Source organism: Suncus etruscus, chromosome 11 (genome assembly GCF_024139225.1).
Source record: "Suncus etruscus isolate mSunEtr1 chromosome 11, mSunEtr1.pri.cur, whole genome shotgun sequence".
Lineage (NCBI taxonomy): Eukaryota > Metazoa > Chordata > Mammalia > Eulipotyphla > Soricidae > Suncus > Suncus etruscus.
Genome location: NC_064858.1, coordinates 78,656,417 through 78,664,657, shown reverse-complemented (window position 1 = coordinate 78,664,657; position 8,241 = coordinate 78,656,417).

Here is an 8,241-nt window from a genome sequence, read left to right as displayed (position 1 = left end):
CATTAGGCAGGGGAGACTGTCATTAGTGCAGGTGATGCCACCATCACACAGACAATGGCAAACAGTCATTAGTGTCTGTGTCACAGGGTGAGGCAATGTTGGCGGTGTGCAGGGAACCGCCACTCCCCTGTCGGGCTGAGGGAGCATATGCGCACACACACTCACACACACAACACACACAAATATACACACAAATACATATAAACAAACATATATACAGAGGCACACAGACATACAAACACAGAGAAACACACAGACACAAACACAGAAACACTCACATCCAAATAGAAACACACACATGCAAACAAACATACACATAACATGCAAATCATGCTCACACATGAATACACACAAACACATGCAAATACACAAATACACACACAGGCTAATGACCCACAAATGTGAACAGATACACCTGTCTCATCATTTTTTTATTTTCTGTTCAAACCTAGATCAACCACATGCAAGGAAAGCCCTATTTTCTATTATTCCAGCCCCAAATCTCACACTCCTATGCCCACACTCGGGGCAGCTTTACAGCATGCACCGGTGCTCGCTCCCACATGCTCCCCCCAGGCTCATTGGCTCCCATCTGGGGATGACAGCCCAACCCCATCTCCCCTCAAAGCAAAGAGAGAGAAACACATGGACACACCTACACCCATGACCACACAGAGGCAGCAGGGGTATCCACATGCACCCCCACACTGGCACAGTTATGTGCTTGTTTTCACACTCAGAGTGTGTGAAGAGACATACAGGCACACATCTGCATGTACAGGGAGAGAAGGAGGAACATATGCACATACTGGCATGTTCGTGTGTTCACATACTCCCACAGGCCCTCAGAGCTGAGACCCACACATATGAATATGCATATTCGCATGCATATACACATACATGCATGCACATAAACACAAGTACATGCTTGTGTCCACGTGTACTGCTCATGCATGTGTCACCTAGATAAACAAACTGGAGAAATGGAGCCTTGAATCCTCCCATGGCCAGATACCCAGACACGAGATGTTCTCTCTACCCTGAGAGACAATTCTGGGCTTATTTCTTAAAATACAGCCCACCTACCCCAAGTAGGGAAGCAAGAGAGGAAAGTTGGAATTAAGGAAGAGGAGAACAGGTAAATTCAAGGCCCAACCCAGCCTGGAGCCCCTCTTTCCCTCCTCACCAATTTCAGTTCAGAAACTTGGGGCAGGGGTAGGAGAAGAGATGAACAGGTGCAGGGCCCAGCCTGGACACCAGCATCATGGGGAGCAGAGGGCAATGAATTCCTCTGGAGTGTGCGCTTCCTGTCACTACTAGAGCAAAGTACCTTGGTGGCTTAAAACAATATAATGTTAGGATCTTATAGTTGGAAGATCTAAAATCTTTTGTGGTTCTCCATGAGCACTGGGATCAGAAGGCTGTGTCCTCTGAAGGTGCTGGAACTCAGTCCTCTTGCCTTTCCAGCCTCAAGAAATTTCCCACCTGGGCTCCCCTCCCCTCTCAGAGCTATGGTGCTCAGCCTCTGTCCATCTGGGCCTTTGAGAAGCCAGGTGAGTCTTTCCATCTCAAAGCCCCAAATCACATGGACAGACCCTCTTTCCACTTGAGGGAAAATAGATACAGGCTCTGAATCCCCTTTCCCATGTGAGTGAACACAGAAACTGGTTCTGGACTCCCTTTCCACATGAGGAAACACAGATACAGATGCTAAGCCCCCTTTCCATGTGAGGGAACAAAGACATGGGTCTGGGGGGGGGTCTGTTTTTCTGCTCACCACACTGGGTGACCTTGGACACATCATTGTAGAATCTTCTTCCTCCCACCAGCAACCAGAAATACCTTCCCATGGAGTGACCACAGGATGAAGAGCTTGGATTAGCGATACTGGTTCTTCCCTCTGTCTGAGGATGTATGGGCAGGAATTGCAGTAGCCGTGAAGGACAGGGGTAAACAGGGCTGCAGGTTGTAGTATACAGGGGGTGTGGGTCGACTTGATCTGGTGCCATGAGGACAGCCACACATGACTACAGCACACCCCTGTGACCTGAGATGGGTACAGGGCAGAACTAAGGGCCAGCACTGCTGCTCTCCTCTCCCTCCTCAACAAACATCTGTTGGCAGAGCCCTGGGGCCAGTGGGAGGACAGGAGCCCCACAGCAGGCTGCCATTACCCTGCTAAGTGCAGAGTACTGCAACGATGACCCAGGAAGATAAACCGGCATAGAGGAACCACCTGCTGGAAAATACTCATTAGTTACCTGGCACTGTTTGCTCCTCAGGAAGCCACAGCAGCACCGGAAAGAGTAGCTGAACTCACCAGTTTCTCATTGACCAGTCTGGCTCCTTGCTCTGGCCCCAACTGGGGGCCCTGTCCAAACCCTCTGCCCTTTCCCCAGGGCCCTGTCCTGCCCCATTGATAACTTTGTCTCACTGTCCCCAGAAACTGGAGCTCCACACAGGGACCAATGGCCCAAAATAGAGCCTGGACAGGAGATTGTGTTTTGAGTCAGAAGATGGGGCCAGTATTACGGCTACACCTCAACAAAACAGTCCTGAGAGTCTGGCCTGCCTCAGCAGCATCCAGGAGACAGAAACCAGGTCATAAATGAGCAGTCGGTCAACTTGGGTGCTAATTTGTTCCAGTCACATCCGGAAGGGTTTCCTCTTCCTTTTCTACTGGAGAGGCAGGAGGCAGGCCTCATGGACCCTTCTCAGATCTGCTCTGGACACAACCTACTCACCTATATCCCCACTAGGTGTTGGGCAGCTTAAGAGGACACTGCCACCTGTAAGGGCGATCAGAAGAAGCCCAGTGCAAGGCCCTGAATGTTTCTGAAAGCAGAGGCTGCAAATCTCTGTCCTGACCTCCTAAGTGCCCCCATAGTCCCCTGCTTGAGTGGGATGTTGGGGGGTGGGAGAGTTCTTTCGTCTGTTGGCTCCCTGCTCCCCAGGGCAGGTCAGCCTGTGTCCACTGGCACTGGGCCCAGCACCAGCCTGGCAGGTTCGCAGAGGCCGGATGGATCTCTCCACAGAGAACAGAACATGGTTTCGGTCTATTATGCGGACAGATAAAGGCAGTAGCTGCAGCGCAGGGAGAGAGGTGAGGGCTCACAAATAAGCATCTGCCGCTGCCCTATCACTCTCCAGGTTGTCTTTGTCAGCCACCCCAGCTGCCAGGCCCTCTTTGTTCCTCTCAGAAAGCAGCCCGGGGGAGGGGGCAGTTCCTAAATAGCTGAGTGCCCTGCCTGACCAGAGGTAAGGAAACTGGGAGCAGCCCCTGCAGGTGGGGGGGGTGAAGGTGAAGGGGGGATGAAAAAAGAATCCAGAGTTGAGAATGAACTGATGAGGGGGTCTGGGAGGGCCAAAGTGAGGGACAGTACCTGGGTTACACCCCTACTCACAGCTGTTGTTTCCTTACTGCTCTACACACAGGCGCGTGGAGGTGGGGAATTGGTAGATTTATCCAGGAACCAGAATTCTAGGCATGAGGGCATTTGGGAGAGGAGCAACAGAGTACCCAGATTCCATCTGGCAGGTGAGGGAGGAAAAACTCTTTAGAAAAGAAGCAGGAAAAGAGGTGCAGATAAATGGAGCTTCATTGCAGAAGATGGTTCAGTCAGGAGTATTCATTCCTGCTGCTGTGAACAAGGGAGCAGCAAAGAGAAGGTCTTGCCATGAGCAAAGGGAAGGCTGAGTGGAAAGCTCCCTGCTCAAGAGCCTTTTGGGAAAATGCCCTAAAAGGACAATGTGGAGGGAAGAGTTCAGGGGCAGCAGGAGAAAGGAGACTGTCTGGGAGCTTAGCAGTCAGAAGCCTGAGCATCCCGGGCTATTGAAAAGATCATCCTGCTGTGTCTCTCCCTCCACCCACCACCCACCCACCAGCTCCAGGAGCAGAGCATGGAGGCCATAGAGACTCCAGGTCTAGACTCTGGCGGTTCCTCCCAAGGAAGCAGCTGGAAGACATTGCCCTGCCATGGCTAACATGTGCTGCATGCCGGAAAGTATACACCGGGCCCTCCCACAGGTTTCCCTTTGTGCAATCCTTCCTCCCCTCTCCACCCAGAAGCAGGCCTGGCCACCCCACTGAAATGCTACTGGGCTGAGCCCAGCACCCACACAACTGGGCTTAGACTGGGATTCCCCAGGTAACTTGGTCATCCCCTCCACCAGATCAGGAAAACACTGAACTCCGGTGAGAGGGGGACCATGGACTTCTGTCTGCCTGCTCTGCTCTGGGGCACTTACTACTGCTTTGCCCTACTTGCGACACTTGGGGCTTCTGCCAGCTAAGGGGTCAGCCTTTCTTTTGTAGGAAGTCTCATCTATGCCTTTGCACCTTGAATATATTCTTTTATTAGGCAAGAAAGCATCAGAGTTCCTTCCCAAAACCAAGCAGGATGCCAGGTCTTGGAAGTCCCCTTGGGGTATTAGATATAATGACCTAGAGAGGATGTCCACAGTCCAGCCCAACCCAGGAAGGAGGCAGCACATCCTGGCAGGCAGGGGCTTGGCAGCTGGCCTTTGAGCTTTTCTCCTCACCTGATTTGGTTCCACAACCCACCAGGACCTGTCACTCTCCCCTAAACCATGTTATGAGAGTTGTGGCCCATGGTCTGATTACCCATGGTTAACCCCTTCCTTGTTGCAGAAAGAAATGGTGACCAGGAGCTTAATACCAGGGACCTGGCCTAGGCCCCAGGATGTAAAGCAGCCTGCAGGTTGACTAAGGAGGAAGCATAGATAAACAACCAGGGACAAATCACTACAAATTGAGCTAAATGCTGAGAAGACAGGAAAGTGCAATTAGACAATTTCTCTGCCTCCTAGTGCACCTCTGGCCTCCCCAGCATGCTCCTAACAAAGCTTCAGCACAACTGGCAATCACCAAGTGATGAAGGGCCCATAGCTAGAGGAACATTTGTTGAACCGAACTGTTGCTATTTTTAAAATGGGAGGAGGGGGATTTGAGAGATAATACAAGGGTTAAAGCACTAACCTTGCAATAGGCTATTCCTAGTTTGATTCCTAATATTAAATATAGTCCCACAGCACCTCTAGGAGTGACCCCCTGAGCATAGAATCAGGAATAAGCCTGAGCACTGCCAGTGTGGCCCCAAAACCAAACAAATAAATAAGTTAACAATGGACACTTGTACAGTCAAATTTTATAAGCCAGTGAGACCCAGAGAGGCCAGGCATTTAGCATAGAAATGACAGAGACCAAACCAGAAACTGGATCTCCAGTCCCCAACTCTGTCCCACCTTAGTGGGTTGTTGTGGTTTTTTTGTTTTGTTTTGTTTTGTTTCTCTTGTTTGTTTTGTGACTACATCTGATAGCAGTGCTCAGGACATACTCCTGGCAAGGCTCAGGGAACCATTATGGAATGCGAAGATCAAACCCAGGTTGACTGTGTGCAAAGCAAGCACCCTACTATTTCTCTATTGCCCCTCTTCCTCTCTTAAGCTAGTGCCCAGTCTCCAGGGGCCTGCAGCCTCAACCTATCTTAGTTGTTCCTTACAGTGCTGTCAAATCAGATGCTGGAAGGGTAGGTAACTTTTCTGCCTGTGTAGGACCCACAGCTCAGCTGGAGGGGGTAAGGGCCACTTTGATGTGGAGGATAAAGGAAGGGCAGGGAAAGAAGGGCCTCAGAATGAACAACAGAGAGGAAAGGAGCAACACACTAAAAGGTCTGGGGACCCCCAAGAGGTCCTCTGAGCTCAGCAGCTCCCGACACTCCCTACCAACATCAGGCCTCTAATAACCCGACTCCTCTCTCTCTCTTACTCCCTGTCTCTCTCTCTCTCTCTCTCTCTCTCTCTCTCTCTCTCTCTCTCTCTCTCTCTCTCTCTCTCATACACACACACACACACACACACACACACACACACACACACACACACACACTTCTCCATGGCCTTCCTGGCATATAGAGAAGCTTCTGGGGCAGCTGTCTTTGCCATTAGTTTCCCCCTTTCCTGATCCTTCCCAAATTATTTCTCAGCTCCCCCATCCCTAGCTCTGGTGTCCTCAGAAATTGTTTTCCACTGGGGCTGGAGAGATAGCATGGAGGTAAAGCGTTTGCCTTTCATGGAGAAGGTCATCAGTTCGAATCCCGGCGTCCCATATGGTCCCCCGTGCCTGCCAGGAGCAATTTCTGAGCATGAAGCCAGGAGTAACCCCTGAGCACTGTCGGGTGTGACCCAAAAAACACACACAAAAAAAAACAAAAAACAAACAAAAAAAAAAGAAATTGTTTTTCACACAGACACAGGTATTATGTCATAGCCCTAGTTCCATCCCATACCCAAGAATGGCCCCCTGATAGGACTTCCCTTTGTCCCCCTATCAAAGGGACAGTCAGAGAAAGGAGAACAGACTGTCCAACCTCCTCAGGGAGAAAGAAGTCCTGAGTCTAAGAGGTGACTCTGGGTGAGGCACTGCAATTAGAAGAGAGGAGAGATAGACAGGAACCTGAGTGGGCTGGTCTAGGAGGAGGGGCTGCCCTCTCATCCTGCCCTGGAGGGAAGGTCCATGCTTCTCCAAGTGTCTCCTAGAGAGAGAGCTCCTGCCTGTCGCCCAGGAGTCAGTCCCTCCCGAGAGCTCGGCATGTCTCACAGGCACATTCATCCTGCAACTATGCGCTTCTCTCCTGCTATATCCCAGGTCCACCTGGCACTGAAACTGTGACACAGGGATGCCATTCCCATAAGGCCATCCTGCGGGTGCTTCTCCTCCCTCAGAACTGAGAGCCCCAGAGCCCCAGGGCCTGGACAGTGAGTGGGAGGGGAGGGACGGAAACTGAGAGGAGGCGTGAGAGGGAAGCCAGACAGCACAAAGGTTGGGAGGGAGAGAGGATGGAAGCTGAAAGAAATAGAAACTTCCCTGCTGCCTAGAGAACAATTTCCAAGCTTCTTGGACCATCCAATCCACACACCACCTTCCTCAGCTCTAGCCAGCCTGCCCACCGCCACTCCCCCACCCACCCACCAGCTTCTGCCGCTCCCCAGTCTCCATCAATGACTCGATGGATCAGAGAGAGAGAAGGGACTTATATCTCTATATCTGGACCATGTAAGAACCAACCAACATCTGGTCCTCCCAAGCTCCACACACCCTATAAGTTGGATGCCAGATGCCAAGACCAAACCCTCAGAGCCCCGAGATGGTAGTTAGTTTGTGTATTTCCCCATCCCACCCCCCAGAAGGGGCTTGGAGACTGCCCAGGATCTAACTCCTAACCCCAATACAGACTAAAAAGCCTGGTCCTCCCCTCACTCCCAAGGCTTCCTGGGGGTGTTCCCTGGGGCCCGGGGTCCTTTCAGAGAGGATGGGTGGCAGGGGCCTGTCTATTTAAGGATGGCATAGGGCAGGAAGGACAGGTAGGATGGAATATGCATCTGGAGTGTTGTGTGTCTAAGCTTTTACGGGGAGAGAGAGTCTCCCATATCAAGTATCTGGAAATATGCACTGTCCCCAAGGGAGAATGTGGGGCAGAGGCAGCCACAGATAGATACCACATCTCACCTCAAATCTTCAAGAGGCTGCTCCACCCCCAAGAAGGGCCAGCCAAGTGAGGGCCCAGAAATGATCACTATGTGACCTCACTTGGTGAGGGTCACAGCAGAGAACAGGATGATCAAAGCTGGCTCAGAGGCACTCTTGAGCTCTGAGAAGTTGAAGGTAGAATGAGCAGTTGCCCTCCTGTCCTATTGCCCTTTCCAGGAATGACAGATGTGGGGGCTCAGATCTAAGGAGGCCTCTACCTTGCCCTGTCCAGCAAGACTGAAACACCTACCAAAGGTGGAAATCGTACAGATCGGGCACCTTTATAAGAAGTATGGGGAGGACGGAGCTGCCCTGTTTGCTGCTGTTTGGGCCTGACAAAGTGAGCCTTCATGCCATTGCTTGCTCCAGAGCGCGACGAGAGGGCAGGGCACTGATTTGGACCACATGCCACTCAGATACCAGGTCAGAGCAAAGATGGTAGGAGGCCTGAGTGGGCCCCCAAAAATAGGTGCTGGGTGGGGGAGAGGCACGCATACCTGAAATAAGGACACAGCCACCATCACTGTGACCTGGTCACCCAACTCTTCTGTTAGAGTTGGAATCCTACCTTAATATGGACTTGGAAGGCTCCAGGAGAAGACAACTGAGGTGGCAGAGCATGTGCTAGCATAGGTGAAGCCCTGGCAACACATACCTCCCAGCTCTACCAGATGTAGCCCTGATAGCGCCCA